This window comes from Nicotiana tabacum, chromosome 3, assembly GCF_000715075.1.
Source record: "Nicotiana tabacum cultivar K326 chromosome 3, ASM71507v2, whole genome shotgun sequence".
Taxonomy (NCBI): Eukaryota; Viridiplantae; Streptophyta; class Magnoliopsida; order Solanales; family Solanaceae; genus Nicotiana; species Nicotiana tabacum.
Genome location: NC_134082.1, coordinates 73,576,958 through 73,601,458, shown reverse-complemented (window position 1 = coordinate 73,601,458; position 24,501 = coordinate 73,576,958). Strand labels below are relative to the sequence as shown.

General features: G+C 37.0%; 1 long non-coding RNA gene across 1 annotated transcript; it reads right to left on the bottom strand.

Annotated features, from left to right (window-relative positions):
• Window positions 1–21,973: 21,973 nt before the first annotated feature.
• Window positions 21,974–23,714, bottom strand: LOC107816935 (uncharacterized). Its single transcript, XR_001655071.2, has 3 exons — window positions 23,534–23,714; window positions 22,734–22,835; window positions 21,974–22,536 (listed from the first exon to the last, which is right to left on the bottom strand). It is a non-coding gene; the product is annotated as an uncharacterized LOC107816935 (long non-coding RNA).
• Between the last annotated feature and the right edge of the window lie 787 nt (window positions 23,715–24,501).

Sequence of the window (24,501 nt, the reverse complement as noted above, 5' to 3'; positions counted from 1 at the left end):
ACTCCTTATTTGTTGATATATGGCACTGAGGCAGTAATTCCTGCAGAAGTTGAAATTCCTTCCCTTCGGATCATCGCCGAAGCTAAGATTGATGATGATGAATGGGTCAAAACCCGTCTGGAACAGTTAAACTTGATTGATGAAAAACGATTGGCAGCAGTATGTCATGGCCAATTATATCAAAGAAGAATAGCAAGGGCATACAACAAAAAGGTGCGTCCCCGAAAGTTTGAAGTGGGTCAACATGTGCTGAAACGTATTCTTCCACATCAGGTTGAAGCAAAGGGCAAATTTGCCCCGAATTGGCAAGGACCATTCATTGTGACCAGAGTATTGTCCAATGGTGCATTATGTTTAACAGATATTGAAGGAAAATGCATAGACATGGCTATCAATTATGATGCGGTAAAGAGATATTATGCATGATTTTTCCTTGGTATAAGTTATTAAATGTTTGTATTCGGCATTATTTCGAAGATTGGAATGACAAAGGCAATTTATTCTGCTATCCAAACATTGTACCCTTTGTTTCCCCTTTGAGCCACATTCGTTTCTTTCTTACCCTCTCTTGGAGTCGATGAAAATCAAATAAAAAAAATAATAATAAAAAAAAGTAGAAAATCACTATTTTTAAGTGAACTACGTTTGACCTGATTCCTCAAAGAGGATACGTAGGCACCTCACGGCTCGGTCATAGGGTGCATAATATGCATAATATGCATAATGTGCACAAAAGGGAGCATCAAGAGACCCCAATCAAGAAACTGGGGCAGGAATTGTGTTGGCAAATAAGAAAAATGATTCCAAGGGTTGTAATTTTTAAAACCCCTATCAAAATTGTTTAACTTTTGATACCTTTTCATTCCAACCACATACCAAAAGACCTTTCGACCAATCTTAGAAAGAATGTCGAGTCAAACAAATGAAGATGATTCATAACACTTTGGTCCAAACAAGAAGAAGTAATGAAAATGAGAGAGTCTTATAGGTGAAAACCCTCACGGGCACCATGAGGCGACGAAAGCTGAGAGAAAGAAAAATGAGAGAGTCTTATTGGTGAAAACCTTTGCAGGCACCATAAGGCGAAAAGGAATTAACAAATGAACAAATGAGGAAGATTTGTCGGTGAAAACTCTTTTAGATACTGCAAGTCGAACAAGGTTTGTAAATTGGCAAAAGTAAAATTGGGTTATGGAAATTTTGGGAAAACAAAAACAATTGAAAAAGAGATTGGTTAAAAAGACTGGGTTGATTAATCCAAAATGCATACCCTGATCATTGGTGCCAGTAACTCCAATCAAATAAGTTCTTTATTCCTTCTCCAACAGTCATCCAAATTTGGATTTTTCTTTTCATTCTAGATTGTCGAAAATCGTCATGTTTTCGTCACTAATAATCTTACTCTTCTAAAGCTTTTGAGGTATGTTTTGTTCCAAACCAAACAAGAAGGAATGTCAAGGTATACTACCAAGATTCAAGATTGCATAAGGCAAAATACGGCCATGATGGGCAGGAAGTAATAGGATAAAAAATAAGATATGGGTGTAAGAAAAGTTGAATCAAAAAGTGGTTCAGCAATGTCAGGAGAGACATATGATTACACTTGAAAGGGTTTGAAGTGAAAACAACAGTTGAGGATACTATGGTTAAGGATCAATTACAAAGACAAAATTGTCTTTTCAACCGCTCTAAGGCAGTAAAACAAGACAAAGAGAAACACCACCCTCAGCAAGAATGCCACAACTGACCACCATGCTTTAAACTGACGAAATTTTCTTTGATTTGAAACAGGGGCAAAAACAACATTTGTGTCAGGAAACACCCGGTGAAGGAAATAGAAGAAATCAGGCGTCCACCTGGAGAATAAGGAAGAACAAAGGAAATAGCAATCAAGCGTCCACCTGGAGAACAAGGATGAAGAAAGAATAGCAATCAGGCGTCCACCTGGAGAACAAGGATGAGGAAAGGAAATAGCAATCAGGCGTCCACCTGGAGAACAAGGATGAAGAAGTGAAATAGCAATCAGGCGTCCACCTGGAGAACAAGGATGAAGAAAGGAAAAGGCAATCAGGTGTCCACCTGGAGAACAAGGATGAAGAAAAGAAATAGCAATCAGGCGTCCACCTGGAGAACAAGGATGAATAAAGGAAATAGCAATCAGGCGTCCACCTGAAGAACAAGGATGAATAAAGGAAGAAGTAATCAAGCATCCACCTGGAGAACAAGGATGAGGAAAGGAAATAGCAATCAGGCGTCCACCTAGAGAACAAGAATGAAGAAGGTAATGGCAATCAGGCGTCCACCTGGAGAACAAGGATGAAGAAAGGAAATAGCAATCAGGCATCCACCTGGAGAACAAGGATGAGGAAAGGAAATAGCAATCAGGCGTCCACCTGGAGAACAAGGATGAGGAAAGGAAATAGCAATCAGGCGCCCACCTGGAGAACAAGGATGAAGAAGTGAAATAGCAATCAGGCGTCCACCTGAAGAACAAGGATGAAGAAGTGAAATAGCAATCAGGCGTCCACCTGGAGAACAAGGATGAAGAAAGGAAAAGGCAATCAGGCGTCCACCTGGAGAACAAGGATGAAGAAAAGAAATAGCAATCAGGCGTCCACCTGGAGAACAAGGATGAAGAAAGGAAATAGCAATCAGGCGTCCACCTGGAGAACAAGGATGAAGAAAAGAATTAGTAATCAGGCGTCCACCTGGAGAACAAGGATGAAGAAAAGAAATGGCAATCAGGCGTCCACCTGGAGAACAAGGATGAAGAAAGAATAGCAATCAGGCGTCCACCTGGAGAACAAGGATGAATAAAGGAAGAAGTAATCAAGCGTCCACCTGGAGAACAAGGATGAGGAAAGGAAATAGCAATCAGGCGTCCACCTAGAGAACAAGGATGAAGAAGGTAATGGCAATCAGGCGTCCACCTGGAGAACAAGGATGAAGAAAGGAAATAGCAATCAGGCATCCACCTGGAGAACAAGGATGAGGAAAGGAAATAGCAATCAGGCGTCCACCTGGAGAACAAGGATGAGGAAAGGAAATAGCAATCAGGCGCCCACCTGGAGAACAAGGATGAAGAAGTGAAATAGCAATCAGGCGTCCACCTGAAGAACAAGGATGAAGAAGTGAAATAGCAATCAGGCGTCCACCTGGAGAACAAGGATGAAGAAAGGAAAAGGCAATCAGGCGTCCACCTGGAGAACAAGGATGAAGAAAAGAAATAGCAATCAGGCGTCCACCTGGAGAACAAGGATGAAGAAAGGAAATAGCAATCAGGCGTCCACCTGGAGAACAAGGAAGAAGAAAGGAAATAGTAATCAGGCGTCCACCTGGAGAACAAGGATGAATAAAGGAAGAAGTAATCAGGCGTCCACCTGGAGAACAAGGATGAAGAAAAGAATTAGCAATCAGGCGTCCACCTGGAGAACAAGGATGAAGAAAGGAAATAGCAATCAGGCGTCCACCTGGAGAGCAAGGATGAAGAAAAGAAAATAGCAATCAGGCGTCCACCTGGAGAACAAGGATGAAGAAAAGAAAATAGCAATCAGGCATCCACCTGGAGAACAAGGATGAGGAAAATAAATAGTAATCAGGCGTCCACCTAGAGAATAAGGATGAAGTAAAGAAATAGCAATCAGGCGTCCACCTGGAGAACAAGGATGAAGAAATGAAAAAGCAATCAGGCGTCCACCTGGAGAACAAGGATGAGGAAAGGAAAGAGCAATCAGGCGTCCACCTGGAGAACAAGGATGAAGAAAAGAAATAGCAATCAGGCGTCCACCTGGAGAATAAGGATGAAGAATGGAAATGATAGCAATCAGGCGTCCACCTGGAGAACAAGGATGAAGAAAGGAAATAGCAATCAGACGTCCACCTGGAGAACAAGGATGAGGAAAGGAAATAGCAATCAGGCGTCCACTTGGAGAACAAGGATGAACAATGGAAGAATTAGCAATCAGGCGTCCACCTGGAGAACAAGGAAGAGCAGTTGGAATGTTAGCAATCAGGCGCCCACCTGGAGAATAAGGGAATACAATTGAAGTATCAAGCAATCAGGCGCCCCACTGAAGAACAGAATGACAATTTATCTTGACATTGCGGGATGAAGTCAAAAGCCCACCCATATAAGAAAGGAGCACACTTAGAGTCAATAAAGCAGAAGAGTCCAACTAAATCCCCAGCAGGACACAACAAGAGTCCCAAACAGAGAAAGAAAATACGAGACACAACGAAAGGAAATGCGGAACAAGTCAGAAGAAAAGGATGCTCGGTAGTCACCAAGACATCAAAGCAACAAGAAACGCAAGGGCATGATATAGATAAGATTTTGTAATTCATATTACTTAGTCTAGTTTAGCTTTTGTTTTTCCTTTAAAGCACGGTGTGATAAGGAGGTCAGCAAGCAGTAAAAGCAGCACAAAACAGCAGTAGCATCACAGTCTCATGGTAGTCCCAGCTACCAAAACTTCCCGAACTACATTGACCTGATTCCTTTATAGCCAAGGATATGTAAGAAACCTTTGAAGCAGAGGTTCGGTCAAATCTTTCAAAAAATGCTTCCCACGGAGTATTCGAACGAGCAAAAATCGCTCGTATCAACACATTTTATCTTTGCACGAAAACTCTTCGAGTTTCCGCACAAAGAGGGGCAGCTGTGAGCACGTGATTTTTGCCTCACGAAAACTACTCCAAAATAAATCAAAAAATAAAACAAAAATTCTCTTAGTGTGCAATTTTTAGATTTTATGTGGCATTTATTAATTATTTGTGTTTTGTCCGTAAATGTTTGCTTTGTTATAATTAAACAAAAATAAAATAAAAATACATGTTGCATGCATATCTAGGATTTAATTATGCATTTAAAAGATAATTAAAAGAAAATCACAAAAAATATGCATTTACCTTATTTTGGTCATTTAATTATGTCAATGGGTGATTAATGTTTTGTCTATGTGCTAATAGTTGTTAAAAGTTAATTAATATTTTTTGTAAGGATAATTTTGTTTTTATAATTAAAATTAGGAATTTAATAATTAAAGAACAAAATTAGAAAATGAAAAGAGTTGATTAAATGGGCAAAACGGATCTGAGCCAAGAATTTTTAAACAAAATCAGGCCCAACGATCAAAAGACCCGGCCAAGTCCAGTATGCATACAACCAAATCCAAACGACGCCGTATGGGCACTTCAAATCTGGGCCATTGATTCGTTTCAATCAAACGGTCCAGTTCAGCCCTTGCTTAAATGAAACGACGGCGTTTTAAGCTATCAGATCTGAACCATTCATCTATCTTGATCAACGGCCTTAGGAATTCACCAAGACCCGATCCACTTCACCCCCGGGCCAACCCTTTCCCTCAACTTAAACCAAACGACATCGTTTGGTTAAGTAAGCTGATCCTAACCGTGTATCTTACTTGATCGGACGGTCAAGATCAATCCACCCCATCCCTATAAAAGCCTAAATCCTACCCCAGCCCCCAGACCAAACACCCCACCCCCCTGTCCTATTCATCATCTCTTTCAAAGAGGTCAGATGAATTCCACCGTCCACCACCATGCACCGCCCACCGGAAATCGCCTCACGACGGTTCCGGTGGTCCAAACAACACCACCTTAACACCCTCGACTCCTCACAACCCCCTTTTTACGGATATGGTGTTAGTTTCCCTCGAATCAGACCACATGATCTCGAATCTTCGATCGGAGGTTGGTCTGAAAACCGAACTTTATTCGATGACTTCCAAATTAACACCATAGCTTCCCCTAACTACCCTCATTACGGATCTGTTGTTCGTTGACCTCGAATCACCTCAGAGCTTCTCGAATCTTCATTTGAAGATTCGAGTGAAACCTAACCCTACCCCAACTCAACTCAAACTCACACCAATTATCCACCTGACCTCCCTCGTGCCTAAAACACCATTGGTTTGATTCGAACATATCTAGAAGTGTTCGAATTTGAGATCAAAAAATCTGAAACCCTAAAAAATTCCAATCGTGGAATTTGTCCGAATTAAGTGAGGGATTGAGGTCTAAGAGACTTTAATCAAGGTATTCTCACTTGAGAATACTTCGAATAAAGTCTGTTCAGTCTCAAAAGGTCCGAATCCAAAGCTGAGTTTTGTCTGTGTAAGATTGAAGATTCAGAGGTATTTTTCTACTTCTTTTTTGTTTCCTACGTGTATATTGTTGCCTGTTTCAGTAGCTTGTGTAATTTTTCATATTTGTTTATTTGATTCTGTGATTCTTTTTCACACCCGTTTATGTGATCAAATTATAACAATGTCTCTATTTGTTGTGATTATTTACAATGTGTGTAATCGACTCGATTAAGTTCGTCGATTAGTTATATTATAAAATCCTGTTTCTGATAATGCTGATTGAAATAACCTGTTTATTTATTTATAGACTGCTTGTTGACAATCATTGTAGATAGTCAGTTGATTAGTACTCATAAATTAAATCATACTTGTTTGCAAATCAGTAAATTCATCAAATGGATGTTACGTATGTTGATTTCTGAGCAGTTAATTTCAGGCAGTGTCAATACTGACAATTCCCCCTGCATTTGTTGATCTTGGTTCAGTTTTGAATTTCAGTCGAAATGATCCTGCAGGTTCTGTGTAAAGTTAGTATGTTTTATTCAAGTTCAATGTTCAGTCTGTGAATTCCATGTTTGAATTCAATTCTTGTCAATCAGTTATTAGAAATGTGGTACACTGTCTCAATCATAGATTGCATTTCTTTGTTTAAGCACAATATGTGAGGATATAATAGCTGTTTGATGTTAGGCAGATTAGTTTAAACAATTTGTAAGGTTTGGGCAGTTTTTAGTCTGGGTCAGTAATAACAGTAGGATTTCAGGGGTATTTCTGGGATAGAAATAGTAGGAATAATATGTTAGTATTAGTGTATTATAGTGGAATGTTGATGGCTATAATTTAATGTAATAATGGGAAACCAAGGGAAGTGGAAGGGCTGAAAATCAGGAAAGGTTTTACTTAATGGGATTTAAAGTAATAAAGCAGAATTTTAGTGGGATTTTCTAATTTTTAAAGAAAACGGGGTCCGGACAGTAGGCTGCTAGAAGGGGGGGGGGCAGACATGTATAAGATAGAGGAGTTGGGACTAATTTTAGGAGAGAAGATGATAGACAGACAGAAGTATATACAGAGAGGAAGAGAACCAGATAGAGGGAGATAAAAGAAAGAAAACTAAGAAGAAAAATCTGAAATAGAAATCTGAAAAGGAGGAAGAAAACAGAAAAAGAAACAAAAAAGAGAACACTCACACACACACGCAATCTGAAACAGATATAGAAGAAGGAAAGAAAATCAGAAACATATTTTTCCTTGAATCTGTCTGGGTCTGTTTTGTTGATATTGTTTGGTTCAAATCTGAAAATTTTTTAGAATTCTGTACTGCTCGTCTGGTTCCAAGGGTCTTGTTATTTTGCTCAAATATGCTGAATTATTTTGGCAATTTCTGCTGATTTCGTTGCTGCTGCTACTGCTGAAATTTGCCTCTTTTACCCTCATTTCCAGGTATATATCTTTAGACTCGTGCTGTGGAAAGTTTCAACACTGCAAAAATGAATGAAGTTTGGAATTAATATTATGTCTTCTACTCGTTTAAGTCTATTAGTTTAAATTGCAGTTTTGTTTCAGTTGGTTAATATACTAGTATGTTTGACATGATGACTATTAGTTAATCATTCCCTTTTGAAGTTCGTATAAGTGTTGTAATAATGTTATCTATTTCAGAATTTCATTAAAGTATAGTTATGATTGAATTGTCAAGATAGGGAACATGGTATAAAGTTGGCCATTAATTAAGTCTTGTGACAGTGTTAGTTAGGTAAAGAATAGTATGGAAATGTCAAAAAATGGTTATGTTTATAATCAATAGTCGAAAGGTGCATCGATATAATCTGTTATGTTTATAATATGGGAATATTGAATGGTGTAGATGTATATTTATGTTATATGTGGTATCATCTTATTACGTCAACAGGTAGATTAACTCTCTTTCTTAATAACCATGGCCTAGTTATTTTAGGAATGCGATTAACTCATTTCTTTTAAAATAAGGTAAAAGATAATGTCAACAATTTTACAACGTGTAAAGGTAGTGTTTGCAAATAGCTCGCATAGGTTGAGAATAAAACTTGGCTTGATTGTGTATATCCCAAACTCAATCATAAGCAAAATTAACCAAACAATTATAACTTTGGACTAAAAACAAGTATACGAGAATGAGATGGGATTTATAAGCACGAATTGCAACATTTTATGTCAAGGATATGTAGAAATAGAGTTCGCACTAAATATAAATAATGAAAATTCTTCGGAAACTATTAATTTGTTTATCAAATTAATTCTTTTCCCAGTTTTATATGTGATTCGATTTTTGGGTATACTAATGTTGTATTCACGATAAAAATGGTAGTACTAAACACACGTTGTTTATTTTGGTTTTATTCTTTAAATTCGAATGGTGTTGAGGAATATAATTCACACGCGAAAAAATATAATTTGTGGTCAACACTTAATAAATTGTTAATTCTTTTCAAGGAATTTAAAGGCATCTCAAATAAGGATTTCTCATGACTTTCCCATAAAAATGCATGGACGTAATAAACAATTTGTGGAAAATTTATACTACCTTTAAGAATATTTTGTATGATTAGGGATACGTTCGCGTGACCTGATTATATTTCTAAAAATAATTCGGATCATGCGTTCGCGCAACTTCGAGAGAACATTTAAAAAAAAGGGGGTTCTCCGGGGATGTTAAAATAATTTCATATAACCCGAGATGTGCAGTTCATTGTTTAATCATACAAGGGCGACGATGTTCTTAATTTTATTTTAAATTTCGAACATATGATATTTTTATAATATTGTCAATCTTATTGTGTACACGTATGCGTGACACGATTCTTCATGCTTATAAAAATATATAACACGAATATACGTACGCGTGATTCGTTTAAAAGTCTCTAATTATAAATAATTTAAGGCGGTAACAGAATTATATAACAACAGAAAATATATTTAGTAAATCAAGATAATTAAGCCAAGTATAAAAATGGTTAAGCGACCGTGCTAGAACCACGGAATTCGGGAATGCCTAACACCTTCTCCCGAATTAACAGAATTCCTTACTCGGATTTCTGGTTCGCAGAATAACAAACAGAGTCATATTCTCCTCGATTCAGGGATTAAAACCGGTGACTTGGGACGCCTTAAAATTCCCAAGTGGCGACTCTGAAACAAACAAACAAATCCCGTTTCGACTGTCCTTTAATTGGAGAAAACTCCTTGCACCCCTAGCGGGGGCGGAAAAAGGAGGTGTAACACACAACATGAGAATAGTGATTTAGAGGAAGAAGATGAGATACCCGAGGAAATTGTCAGGGAGGTAGAAAATTTTGAGAATAAGCCTAAGTCCAATCTGGACGAACCAAAGCAGTAAATTTGGGAGACGCCGAGACCGTCAAGGAGACCCGCATCAGCATTCACTTGTCACCAACAGAGAAAGAAGAGTACATTCGTTTCCTAAAAGAACATGAGGACATTTTCGCATGGTCATATAATGACATGACCGGATTGAGCACTTCCATAGTGGCTCACAAGTTGCCTACTAATCCCATGTGTCCGCCAGTAAAACAGAAACTCAGAAAGTTCAAACCAGATTTGAGCGTGAAAATCAAGGAGGAAGTAACCAAGCAGATCAAAGCCAAAGTTCTCTGGGTGGTTGAATATCCAACCAGGTTAGCTAACATTGTGTCCGTTCTTAAGAAGGACGGCAAGGTTAGAATATGTGTTGATTATCGGTATTTAAACAGAGCAAGTCCTAAGGACGACTTTCCGTTGCCAAATATACACATCCTGATCGATAACTGCGTCAAGCATGAACTCCGATCCTTTGTAGATTGTTTCACGATTTATCACCAGATTTGGATGGATGAAAAAGATGCAGAGAAGATAGCTTTTATTACACCATGGGGTGTATACTGTAACAAGATGATGCCACTTTCGGTTTGAAGAACGCTGGGTCCACTTACATTAGAGCCATGACAGCCATCTTCCATGATATGATACACAAAGAAATAGAGGTGTATGTGGATGATGTCATTATCAAATCCAAGAAGGCCGCAGATCACATAATAGATCTGAGAAAGTTATTTGACAGGCTAAGGAGGTACAATTTGAAATTGAATCCTGCAAATCGTGCATTCGGAGTTCCCACAGGAAAGTTACTAAGATTCATCGTCAGTCGTCGAGGGATCGAACTGGATCTGTCTAAATTCAAGGCTATTTAGGAATTACCGCCACCAAAGAGCAAGAAGGATGTGATGAGCTTCCTAGGACATCTCAACTATATCAGTCGCTTCATAGCACAGTCCACAGTCATATGTGAACCCATCTTCAAGATGTTGAGGAAAGATGCTGAAACAAGTTGGACCGAAGATTGTTAGAAGGCTTTCGACAAAATCAAGGAGTACCTATCCACACCACCAGTCCTGGTCCCGCCAGAACCAGGACGACCTTTACTACTCTATCTATCTGTATTAGATGGAGCCTTCGAATGTGTTTTGGGACAACATGACTAGACAGGAAGAAAGGAGCAAGCCTTATATTACTTGAGTAAGAAGTTCACACCTTATGAAGCATGATATTCTCTGCTTGAACGCACTTGTTGTGCTTTGACCTAGACAGCCCAGAAATTGAAGCATTACTTCTGTTCCTACACTATATACCTCATATCTAGGATGGACCCTCTGAAGTATGTATTCCAGAAACCCATACAGACTGGAAAGTTAGCCAAATGACAGATATTGTTGAGTGAATTCGATATCGTCTACGTAACTCAAAAGGTGGTCAAAGGACAAGCATTGGCATATCACCTTGCTGAAAATCCGATGAGAGGAGCATACAAACCTTTGAAAACATATTTTTCTGATGAAGAAGTGTCGTTCGTAGGGGAAGACATTACTGAAGCATACGAGATTTATACACAAAATATGTAGTTATTAATATTACTAAATTCAATTATACACAAAATATGAGAAAGTTTACGAGATTTTCTTTATTGTAAAGATATAAATTATTTGCGCACAAGAAAAAAAGGTTGTCTTTTTACCATTTTAAGAATTAAGCGTACGAATTTTTTTACTCTTTATATGAGATTAGGAAAATTAAAAGTTGAGAATATATGTATTTTTACATGGATGTTTTAATGAAATAATAGTGTATATATTTATTTTATATGGTACCACATGACCATAATAATAAGGTGTATAAAATGTATTAGAAGTGTATAGTATTTTAAGTAATTTGAGATAATTCTTAATTATGTGGATAATTATTGATTAATGAGAAATTAACAAATTTATTAAGGAATTATGTGACTAATGTTGGATAAGTCTACATTTTCCCCCACGTGGCAGCAGCACAAGACTCATTAGTGACTCTAGAATAAAAAGTGCAAGATGGCACAATTGAGGGGTTGGTGCATAGGTCATCACTTTATACTACCATTTTTCATAATCCCAAGATGACAATTGTAGCATTTCACATAGAAATCCCAAAATGCCCCACGAATATATTCCTGTGAAGGGAGGCTAAGAATTTGAGATAGAGAATTATCCTATTCTTCAAATCTAGAGACGATGGAATAAAAGAAAGTTTTATATAAACTTACACTTAAGATGAAATGTAAATCTTCCGAGATGCTTTGTTACATCTAGTGTAAATGAAGAGCTATTACTAACACAAAAAAGAAATAAAAGGAAGAGCTATTGCTTGAAGACGGAACAGTTTGTCAAAAAGCTGGTTTAGCCTTCTATGCATCGCAAGTTCCTGGAAAAAAAAATGGAGACAACTTAGTAACGCGACGTTTCTGCTTCAACAAGAATTTGGGCAAGAATATCACACAAATTTTTTCCTACTCCAGGTATATTAAGACTATCCCTTTTTTCTTTTTGGCATGATCCAAATTATACAGAAGAAATGAATAAACGCACAGTTTCTATAAGCGACTCTATTCATAAAAATATTTGGGGTCTCTATGTTCTTGATTTCCGTGTGAAGTAATTCAATTGGAGGTCCTATCTGGCATTTGCATCTCTAAATATCCTTCAAAGCCAAGGGACATTTTTTTTATTCTCAATGTTCAAATCAGACCAATAAATATATAATATATGCTTTTTATATATAACAAGTACAATTTCTATATCAGAATGTTAAAATAATATTTGAAAGCATAATATGTTTAAAATTTTATTCTGCATCATAACATCAAATATTTATTTTGTAAAAAGTGTATAAATTTTTATTTTTAGAAAACAAAGGAAGTAAACTACCAAATTAATATTATAGATAATGCTGAGTCAAAATTTCTTAAATTTTGATCGAAATACAAAATAAAATCCATGCTTTAAATGCAGAGACATTCAAAATGCAAAAATATCAATTACGTATCCTTTAGTGGAGTTGTGGCATTTCATAAAAAATATCTTCATTAGTGAGTTGCAAGAGGATACAACACAAATATCGTAAAGATCTTCTCATACAAACATAACAATGTCGCATGCAACACATAGCGATCCTTTGGTCGTCAAGGTACACTCGTAATGTTGCCGAAGTCAAATTTATTTTGACAATGTTTCGAGCAACTTCTCCTGGTTGAGTCATTTTTACTTTAATGACAGGATAGTTGGTCACTTGGTGCAAAAAATATGCTATGGATGTAAGGTTTTATACACAGACGACACTAGTTTACTGCCCGAGTTTCGCGCGGTCATTAATAAAAAATCTAAATATGATATCAAATATTACCAAACTCTTATTAAATGACACAAGTTTACTGTCCGAACTTCGCGCGGTCATTAATAAAAAATCAAAATATGATATCAAATGTTACCAAACTCTTATTAAATAAATTAATCTAATAGAAAATGAGAGAGAAAGGATGCCACAAACCTATTGCAACAATCAGAAGTGTCACATTAGAAACCAGTTACAAGGGCTTTCTCCATAATTTAGAATGCATGCTTGCTTCCTTCAAATTCAAGCCATCGGTTAAATCTTTTAAACAAATTTATTATCCAAACAATCTCATAATTTATGAGAAACTACTGTTATAATTCTAAAAAAAAAATTGCTTCTATGATTCCATATTACAGTAACAACTATTTTACTCCTTGTCAGTTGGGTCCACCAATCATCTTTATGCATAAGGATATTTCAACATTCAAATTTTTGTGTACCTAACAAAATGCTCTCTTCTTTTATCATCTGTTTATGGCTCTCAGAAAAATACATAAATTGAGAAAAAAAAATTTACTTCATGATACTACTCAAGGCATAATGGTCTTATGACATTTCGAAAAATTTTATTGACGTACTTCTCATGCATTGCAATCATTTACATGTGTATTTACCCATGACTCAGACGGCGTTATATATGCGTATATATGTATATGTATGTATATGGGATATGGGAAAAGGCTACGGCGTTATATACGTACCATCACCTGATCAGCGAGTATACGATGATGATGATGCCCACAGTGGCTAAAATATGACTCAGACGGCGCTATATACGCGTATAAATGTATATATATGTATATGGGATATGGGAAAAGGCTACGGCGTTATATACACACCACCACCTGATCAGCTGGTATACGATAAGGATGTTGCCCACAGTGGCTGAAATATGACTCAGATGGCGTTATATAAGAGTATATATGTATATATATGTATATGAGATATGGTAAAAGGTTACGACGTTATATACGCATCATCACCTGATTAGCTGATATATGTTGATGATTTGCCCACAGCGCCTGAGATGATACGATGGGATGCCCTTAGAGGCTTGATGATGTTATGTACGTACAGACCTAAGCATGTAATGACATTTATACGCATATGCATGACATTATAGATATTTCATGATTTTGATTTACAGAGCTATCCACACTTACAGGTTGAATCATTTACTCCATGTTTCTTCCATGTCCCTTATATACTGATTTACATGCCTTACATAATCGTTACATTATTCGTACTGACGTCCTTTTGTTGTGGATGCTGCATTCATACCTGCAGGTATAAGTAATCAATTTGACGAGCCCTCATAGTAGATAAGGTCAGCATTCAGCGAAGGATTGGTAGGACTCCACCTCATTCGGAGTGCAGCCGAATCTATGAGCCATCGCATCAGAGTTTTACTTTAGACTTATGGGTAGGCCAGTACCCTGTCCCATTTGATGTCAAATAATCTTAGAGGCTTTGTAGACATATGTTCATTTTGTACAATATGTCAGAGGCCTTGACGGCCCATATGTATTCATGTTTTTAAAGAAAAATGGTTCAGTGATACAGTGTTGCCCACTTATAGTTATACATGTGGCCATGTGGGCCCATAATAGTTACAAAAAGAATAAGTACAACTAACTCAACCTATGTAGATTCTAGTTTTGGTCGAACGATCATGAGTTACATAGTGGTCCGCTCGGGCTAGCACGACATCGGGTGCCAGCCACGCCACCCCAGGTTTGGGGCGTGACAAGGATGTTCTTCGATGGAGTCGCAAATTGTAAAGTAGTGGGCGTTGGAGCAGTTTTGGTATCAGAAATGGGTCAGCATTATCTGGTATCTGCTAAACTCAGATTTCCCTGCACCAACAACATGGTAGAGTATGAAGTCTGCATACTAGGGCTCAACATGGCAATCGACATGGACTTCAGGAGTTGCTGGTGATAGGTGATTCATCGAGGCCGTCTTCACACTGCTCTGGCTATGATTTTAGGGACTAAGTGTCCTAAAATTCTCCGAAACTCAAAAACGAACATCCCGGCAAATCAAAATAGCAGAAATAAACTCGGGGAAAGCAGTTAATAGGGGATCGGGGCATTAATTCTTAAGACGACCGGTCGGGTCGTCACAATGACCATAATAGTAAGGCGTATAAAGTGTATTAAAAGTGAGTAGTATTTTAAGTAATTTGAGATAATTCTTAATTATGTGGATAATTCTTAATTATGTGGATAATTATTGGTCAATGAGAAGCTAACAAATTAATTAAGGAATTATGTGTCTAATGTTGGATAAGTCTACATTTCCCCCACGTGGCAGCAATACAAGACTCATTAGTGACTCTTGAATAAAAAGTGCAAGATGGCATAATTAAGGGGGTTGGTGCATAGGTCATCACTTTATACTACCATTTTCAATAATTACAAGATGACAACTCTACCATTTCTCGTAGAAATCCAAAAATGCCCAACGAATATATTCCTGTGAAGGGAGGCTAAGAATTTGAGATCGAGAATTATCCTATTCTTCAATTCTAGAAATGATGGAATAAAAGAAAGTTTTATATCCTATTCTTCAAATCTAGAGATGGGTAGGTCGGTACCTTGTCCCATTTGATGTCAAAAAATTTTAGAGGCTTTGCAGACAGATGTTCATTTTGTACAGTATGTCAGAGGCTTTGACGACCCATATGTATTCATGTTTTTAAAGAAAAATGGTTCGGTGATACAGTGTTGCCCACTTATGGTTATATATTATTAGTTGTGGCCATGTGGGACCATGATAGTTACAAAATGAATGAGTTCAGCTAACTCAACCTATGTAGATTCTAGTTTTGGTCGAACGATCATGAGTTACAGAGTGGTTCGCTCGAGCCAGCACGACATCGGGTGCCAGCCATGCCTCCCCAGGTTTGGATCGTGACAAAAGTGGTATCAGAACAGTTCTGTCCTAGGGAGTCTACAAAGCCGTACCTAGTTGAGTCTCACTTATGGGTGTGTTGCGCGCTACTTTTATAATTGAGAGGCTATAGGGCATTTAGGAAATTTTACCCTTTTTTTGATTTTAGATCAAGCCATAGAGCTAAATCTTAAAAAGTCAGTATAAAGTTTCCACCAAATTTTGTATGCACTAGAGGTGCTATCACAATAGAGCTTTAAAGCGTAAATGTAATTTCTACTTATATGGAAGGGAGGTTTTTAAAGAAATAGAAGATACGATGAGAGATTGAAAAGTAAGTAAGGTAAGGGTAAAGAAGATACGAGATACTCAAGTACAAAAGGTTGTGAATAGTCACCACTTCAGATATCGTTTGGGGTTTAGTTTAAGTTACAGAGTAGACCCTAGTGAAATTTTTGTGAATCTGTAAGAGTAGACATTCCAGGACGAATGTTCTAAACGGGAAAAGGATGTTAAAATCCGATGAGAGGAGCATACAAACCTTTGAAAACATATTTTTCTGATGAAGAAGTGTCGTTCGTAGGGGAAGACATTACTGAAGCATACGAGATTTATACACAAAATATGTAGTTATTAATATTACTAAATTCAATTATACACAAAATATGAGAAAGTTTACGAGATTTTCCTTATTGTAAAGATAGAAATTATTTTCGCACAAGAAAACAAGGTTATCTTTTTACCATTTTAAGAATTAAGCGTACAAATTTTTTTACTCTTTATATGAAATTAGGAAAATTAAAAATTGAGAAAATATATGTATTTTTACATGGATGTATTAATGAAATAATAGTGTATATATTTATTTTATATGGTACCACATAACTGTCACGATCCAGGTTCGCCCTCCGTGAACCATCGTGACGACACCTAGTCTTTACGACTAGGTAAGCCTATATTGCGGAAGAAAAATCAAAATTTGCGGAAGTAAAATGACTTTAAACAGTAATAAAGTAATAACAGTGTTTAAATGTGCCACTCGGCATACACCATATTCAACTCTCAAAACCAAAACATAAATCCAAGACACCGGAAACCCACGAATCACAAGCTAAGATCAATACTACATAGCTTTAACTCTGGAATGTCTAATAAGAACAGAAAAATTACAGAAGGGCTAAATACTAAAGCAGGAATAGAAAGGGACTTCTCGGTCTGCGGACGCAGCAGATGTACCTCGAATTCTCTAGAGCAGTCACCTCGCTCAAGGATGGTAGACCTGAGTAGCGGTACCTGGATTTGCACATGAAAAACATGCGTAGAAGGGGCATGAGTACACTACATCAGTACTCAGTAAGTGCCAAGCCTAACCTCGATTGGGTAGTGACGAGGAATGTCAGGGTCCTACTGAGGTTAAATAAAATATAAGATCGACAATATAAAATAGAACATAATAAATAAGTACAACAGTTAAATAAGTACAGCAGTGAAATAACGCAGGATGTACAGGACAACAACAACTATACAGAAGTAAGGTACACACGGAAAGGAAATACAGCTCAGCACCAATAATAATAATCGGGGATCTCCCAGGATACCGTCCTGTAGTCTTATATGTACATATCCAATGGATCTTCCGGGATCTCGTCCCGTAGTCCAACTCATAGTGCGCGGGGATCTACTAGAATTCCGTTCCGTAGCCCCAAATATAAATACCCAGTACTGGGGGAATCTACCGGGCGCATTCCTGTAGTTCCATACAACTGTGCAGGGAGATCTACCGGAATCCCACATCCGTAGTCCCAAAAATAAACAAAGAAGGGGGAGCTACCGGAATCCCACATCCGTAGTCCCAAAATAAACAGACAAGGGGGAGCTACCAGAATCCCACATCCGTAGTCCCAAAATAAATACACAACAACAACAGGAAAATATACAGAAATGGCAAAAATTTCATATTAAGGCAACAAGTGATTCTAGCCTAGCATGCTACACATAAGTCAAGTAAGACAGGTTGAATAAATAAAGCAATTAAGTCACTTAGACATGCTTTCCTAAGCTAACAACAGGCTTAATAGTGAATAGTAATAGGAACATACTAGTAATTACTTTAAGAAAACCGGATTTCCAGCAATTAGCACAAGTATGCACTCGTCACCTCACGTACAAGGCATTTCAATTACCAAATTCACCAATCCTAAGGGGAAGGTCCCCCACACAAGGTTAGACAAGTCACTTACGTCGAACCGGCTCAAAAATCAATCCGAAACCACGCTCTTGCCACGGGTACTCGACTCCAAATGGCCCAAATCTATTCAATTCAATTTTATAATGTAAATAACACTTCGAGTAACTGATTCTACAATTAAAGTCTAAGATAATATGCAAAATTATGTAAAATGACCAAAACGCCCCTCGGGCCCACATCTCGGAATCGGGTAAAATTTATAGTTTCAGAATCCTCAAACTCTCACGAGTCTAACCATACAAAAATTATCCAAATTCAATGTTAAATTCCCAATCAAAACTCAATTTCTTGGTCTAAGAACTTTTCCCCAATTTTCATACAAATTTCGAAATTAAAGGATGAATTCATGTTTAGATTAATGGGTTACAAGCAAAAAGGAGTCTAGAATCATTACCCAATCAATATCTCTGAAAATTCCTCAAAAATCTCGCTCAAATTTGAGCTCCCAAGCTTAAGTTTTGATAAAAATAGCTAAACCCTCGATTTTGAAATCTTATATCTGCCCAGGTAATTCCTTCTTTGAGAAAGGCTACTATCGCGAGTGCGATGCACAAAAGTCCTGCTAGCCAAATTCATCTTTTGCGAACGCGAGGTCCACTCGCGAACGCATAGCTTACACGGGCAGACCCTACGCGGACGTGAGGACCATGTCGCGAACGCGAAGACCAACGGGTCCTTACCTTCGCGAACGTGGGACATCATCACAAATGCGAAGCACATTTCAGCTGCTTCACCCAGATGCTCTATCTGAACGCGAGACCCCCTCGTGAACGCGATGAAGGTTTTCTCTACAACACAAAAACAGAAAGTCTACAATCTTTCCAAGTCCAAAAAATGGTCTGTTGAGCTTCCAAAACACACCCGAGGCCCCCGGGACTTCAACCAAACTTGCCAACCAATCCTAAAACATCATTAAAACTTGTTCCAACCTTCGGAACGCTCAAAACAACATCAAAATACCTATTTTTCATCGGATTCAAGCCTAAGAATTCTAAAAACATACTTTTGATCAGAAAGTCTATCAAACTTCGTCCAAATAACCTGAAATTCACAAATGTCACATTCAACAATACGGAGCTACTCCAACTTCCGGAATTCCATTCCGACCATCTGATCAAAATCTCACTATCGGACCGGAAACTTCAAAAATTCAGCTTTCAGCATTTCAAGCCTAGATTGGCTACGGACCTCTAAAACATGATCCGAACATGCCCCTAAGCCCGAAATCACCCAACAGAGCTAACAGAACCATCAGATTTCAATTCCGAGGCCGTCTTCATACTGCTCCGGCTACGGTCAACTCTCCAACACTTAAGCTCTCATTTAGGGACTAAGTGTCCCAAAACTCTTCGAAACTCAAAACCGAATATCCCGGCAAATCAAAATAGCAGAAATAAACTCGGGGAAAGCAGTTAATAGGGGATCGGGGAGTTAATTCTTAAGACGACCGGTCGGGTCGTCACAATGACCATATTAGTAAGACGTATAAAGTGTATTAGAAGTGAATAGTATTATAAGTAATTTGAGATAATTTTTAATTATGTGGATAATTATTGGTTAATAAGAAGTTAACAAATTAATTAAGGAATTATGTGACTAATGTTGGATAAGTCTACATTTTTCCTGACGTGGGAGTAACACAAGACTCATTAGTGACTCTTGAATAAAAAGTGCAAGATGGCATAATTAAGGGGGTTGGTGCATAGGTCATCACTTTATACTACCATTTTCCATAATCCCAAGATGACAACTCTAGCATTTCACGTAGAAATCCCAAAATACCCCACGAATATATTCCTGTGAAGGGAAGCTAAGAATTTGAGATAGAGAATTATCCTATTCTTCAAATCTAGAGATGATGGAATAAAAGAAAGTTTTATATAAACTTACACTTAAGATGGAATGTAAATCTTCAGAGATGCTTTGTTAAATCTAATGTAAATGAAGAGCTATTACTGACACAAAAAAGAAATCAAAGCAAGAGCTATTACTGACACAAAAAAGAAATCAAAGCAAGAGCTATTACTGACACAAAAAAGAAATCAAAGCAAGAGCTATTACTTGAAGATGGAATAGTTTGTCAAAAAGCTGGTTTAGCCTTCTATGCATGGCAAGTTCTTGAAAAAAAAAAAAATAGAGACAACTTAGTAACATGACGTTTCTGCTTCAACAAGAATTTGAGCAAGAATATGACACAAATTTTGCCCTACTCTAGGTATGTTAAGACTATCCTTTCTTTCTTTTTGGCATGATCCAAAATATACAGAAGAAACGAATAAACTCACATTTTCTATAAGCGACTCTATTCATAGAAATATTAGAGATCTCTGTGTTCTTAATTCTCATGTGAAGTAATTCAATTGGAGGTCCTATCTGGCATTTGCATCTCTAAATATCCTTCAAAGGCAAGGGACTTTTTTTTATTTATTCTCAATGTTCAAATCAGAACAATAAATGTATAATATATGCTTTTTATATATAACTAGTACAAATTCTATATCAGAATGTGAAATAATATTTGAAAGCATAATATGTTTAAAATTCTATTCTGCATCATAACGTCAAATATTTATTTTGTAAAAAGTGTATAAATTTTTATTTTTAGAAAACAAAGGAAGTAAACTACCAAATTAATATTATAGATAATGCTGAGTCAAATTTCTTAAATTTTGATCGATATACAAAATAAAATCCATGCTTTAAATGCAGAGACATTCAAAATACAAAAATATCAATTACGTATCCCTTAGTAGAGTTGTGGTATTTCATAAAAAATATCTTCATTAGTGAGTTGCAAGAGGATACAACACAAATATCGTAAAGATCTCATACAAACAAAACAATGTCGCATGCAACACATAGCGATCCTTTGGTTGTCAAGGTACACTCGTAATGTAGCCGAAGCCAAATTTATTTTGAAAATGTTTAGAGCAACATCTCCTGGTTGAGTCATTTTTAGTTTGATGATAGGATAGTTGGTCACTTGGTGCAAAAATATGCTATGGATGTAAGCTTTTATACACAGACGACACAAGTTTACTGTCCGAACTTCGCGCGGTCATTAATAAAAAATCAAAATATGATATCAAATGTTACCAAACTCTTATTAAATAAATTAATCTAATAGAAAATGAGAGAGAAAGGATGCCACAAACCTATTGCAACAATCAGAAGTGTCACATTAGAAACCAGTTACAAGGGCTTTTTTCATAATTTAGAATGCATGCTTGCTTCCTTAAACTTCAAGCCATCGGTTAAATCTTTTAAACAAATTTATTATCGAGACGATCTCATAATTTATGAGAAACTATTGTTATAATTCTAAAAAAAAAAATTCTCTTAAAATTCCACATTACAGTCACTACTAGAAAATGGCTAATTTGCGACCGCAAAAACGGTCAGAAAGTGGTCAGAAAATGCTAATTTCCGATTACTTTCAGACCGCAAAGTCGTAGTCGCAAAATAGCTGGTCTGAAATAGTTTGCGACCGAATCCGTCCGTAATTTGTGACTACAACGCTCGCTAAGGCAAAATAGAAAAACGACTATAAATGTGGTAAAGTTTCTGACCGACGCGGTCGCAAACAGGTTAAATTAAATTTTAATTTTATATTAACTTTCCCACTACTTCGGTCGCAAACCGTATATATAATTATAATAATATTTAATTTTATTTGAGTTTTTCCACTACTGTGGTCGCAAATCTAATTTAAAACTATTTATTTATTTGTCTTTCCGACTATAGTAGTCGCAGTTGTTCCTGAATCTGGAATATTTTGATGCATTTTGCGACTACTATGGTCGGAAATATGTCGGAAAACTGCGAATTTTTTGCCAAATTCCAGCTCTTTTAAAGCAATAACACCTACCAATTCAAATATACAACAACCAATTAATCTACCATGCTAACCAATCAATCCACCATTGCAACTAATCAAATCCATAAAATGCAAAACATAAATATTTGTAACTAAAACATCCAAAAAGAGTTAAACATTCTGACACCATTCAATCTAGTCTAAAATATTACAATCATAGTCAAATGTAAATATTACCAAGTCTAAACATCCAACTACAATAAATAATAATATCTCAAACATCAATAACCATAACAAACTAAAACTCATTATCCCCGCCATCCTCGCCATTCGAAGGAGCAAATGGACGTCCGCACATAAATTTCTCTACTAGACTCTGCAATTTGTTAAAATTTGCGCAATCTTCTTTCCGTTCCTCCTTCAACTCTTCAACTTCTTTTCGTAATGCTTCCACCTCTTCGTGATCTTGCGAATAACTCGCATCACCAGACAACAATATCGTAGAACGACCTACAGAATATTGTGATCCAAGACCGTAGGTTCTACCTTTCTTTGCGCCACCAACCACCTGCGTCCATATTGAAGCTACATCATTGAGTGACACTTGTGTTAAGCTACCATCCTCGGAATCGGGTTGACTTTGACGCCATTCCTCAAAACGTTGCTGATAGGAAAAGTGTGCTCCAGGGTATAACGCATGAAATTATCTCCTTCAAGAACTGACTTCTTCACTAGTTGGTTCAAAAGGAAAAGCAACATGTTGATTGAGCTAATTAACCTCCGGTAAATTGTAACATATATAAAATACAGTATAAAAGTCATAGATTGTGTAAGGTCCTTGTCTTATGACTAAAAGAATCATCAACCCCAACAAATCAAAGAAGAAGAAGAAAGAAGAAGAGACAAAAAGAAAATAGAAGGATCTTACATATACCCTCGCAGCACGCGGCTCGGCCCATTCTCTTGTCCCATCCTTTTTCTTTTTCAAATGATGGTACGTAAATTGATAACAATTTTATATGGCTTTAAACTGCATAGAAAACAATTTTATCACAGATTTAATTCCGAAAATTGCTTAAAGTAGTTTGCAAATTTACGTAACAATTTAATTAAACATACAAAAGGAGGTGGAATATGGAAAATTGTGTGGTGGAATAAGTGAACTGACCGGAAGGTGGCCTTTAACAGGGAGGTTGGTAAGAGGAGGAGTTTCATCAGTGGGTGCGTAATTTCCTTGAAGAAAGGGAAGTGGCTTGCTGGAGTCGTGCATCAGCTTCACCATCACCCGTTCTTAAATCTATGGCTTTAGCAGTTAGTCCAGTTTGGGGCTTTGGGTCAACCACCACTACTCCTACCTCCACTCTCGCCACTCCATTATTCTCTTCTTTCCTCCCCATTTTACCTCTCTCTCTCTTAGGCCAGAATATAAAGAGGGAAAAATATATTTGTATACTAACCTATCCAAATATTGGACCAGATGCAGACTAAGAACAAACTTGTAGTTGATAAAACGAAGTATCAGGCAATTGTGGGAGCAGATCTAAGATAGAGCTCCATTGTCCCATTTAAAAGAGATATATTATTCGGTATTCAGTTCTTTAAGGTTCTTTTTTAACAAACCTTAGTCTAAATCTACTTAAACAAGCATAAATCTACTTAAACATATGCTTTCAGATGAATGAACAGTAAGATGGAAAAATTAAACAGAAAAGGAAAAAAAAAGCTTACCTGTATGAGAAGAAAGAGAGAGAGCTGAGTGATTAGTGATTTACCTTCAAAAATTTGGGAAAATAGGGATCGGTCGAGCAGAGAGAGGGGGTTATCGGTCGAGGAGAGAGAGAGGGGCTATCGGTCGAGCAGAAAGACTGAGAGAGATAGAGGAAATTGAGGAAATAGGATTTGGGCGTGAAATATTAGATTAAGGTTAGTGACTACCGTAGTCGCAAACACACTTAAAATTCTTTCATCATTTTAATTTTAATTTTGCGACCGATACAGTCGCTTAGTGGGTCAACATAAATTTTTGACTTTTTAATGTCCGACCAAATCGGTCGCAAAAGCGAAGGCGGAAAATTGACGTGTTGTTTTCCCACTGCCTTTGTCGGAATAATAGTCGATTTTCTTTTTTAAAAATAAATAATAAAAATTAAATCCTTTTCCGACTAATCCGGTCGCAAAAGTAGTCCCATTAGTGACTGCTTCATTTTCAGTTTGAAAATTCGGTCACAAATTGATATTTTTTTAGTAGTGAGTAACATCTATTTTACTCCTTGTTACTTGGGTCCAGCAATCATCTTTATGCATAAGGATATTTCAACATTCAAATTTTTGTGTACCCAAAAAAATGCTCTCTTCTTTTATTATCTGTTTATGGGTCTAAGAAAATACGTAAGTTGAGAAAAAAAAGTTTACTTCATGATACTACTCAAGGCATATATGGGTTATGGGAAAGGCTACGGCGTTATATACGCACCACCACCTGATCAGTTGGTATACGATGATGATGTTGCCCACAGTGGCTGAAATATGACTCAGACGGTGTTATATATGCGTATATATGTATATATATGTATATGGGATATGGGAAAAGGCTACGGCGTTATATACGCACCACCACCTGATCAACTGTATACGATAATGATGTTTCCCACAGTGGCTGAAATATGACTCAGACGGCCACACACACACACACACAC